This window comes from Anneissia japonica, unplaced genomic scaffold (assembly GCF_011630105.1).
Source record: "Anneissia japonica isolate Jap-2015-1 unplaced genomic scaffold, ASM1163010v1 scaffold287743_len2803612_cov181, whole genome shotgun sequence".
Classification (NCBI taxonomy): domain Eukaryota; kingdom Metazoa; phylum Echinodermata; class Crinoidea; order Comatulida; family Comatulidae; genus Anneissia; species Anneissia japonica.
Window position 1 is genome coordinate 1,600,917 of NW_022733259.1, and position 438 is coordinate 1,601,354.

Here is a 438-nt window from a genome sequence, read left to right on the forward strand (position 1 = left end):
ATACTAAGTCGTAAAGATTATCACATAAATTTCCAAGAAAAAAATATCAATACACACCAAATTGTCTATCAATTAAAATTTGAGTTAAACTGAAAATATTTCCTACATCTGTTTGTATTGCTTCAAAGTAAAAGTAAAATTTATGTATCCATAAGAAAAGAAATTTTATTGTTTGTTCAAAGTATAAAAACATAAATTTTAAAGTAGATAACAAATTATGAAACAACAAATGACGATAAAAATATGGATATCAAGAAAACATTACAAATTTGTAAACACAGCACATTAAAAGAGAAATTAAAATACAAGTAAAATTTTAAAGTTCAATTTACATCACAATGACAGAAACACACCAATTAAACATTTCTTCTGCATTTTAGTATACAAAGTCTGATCAGCATCATTTGGATGGTTGTTTAGTTTTTATGATTGGTTTTA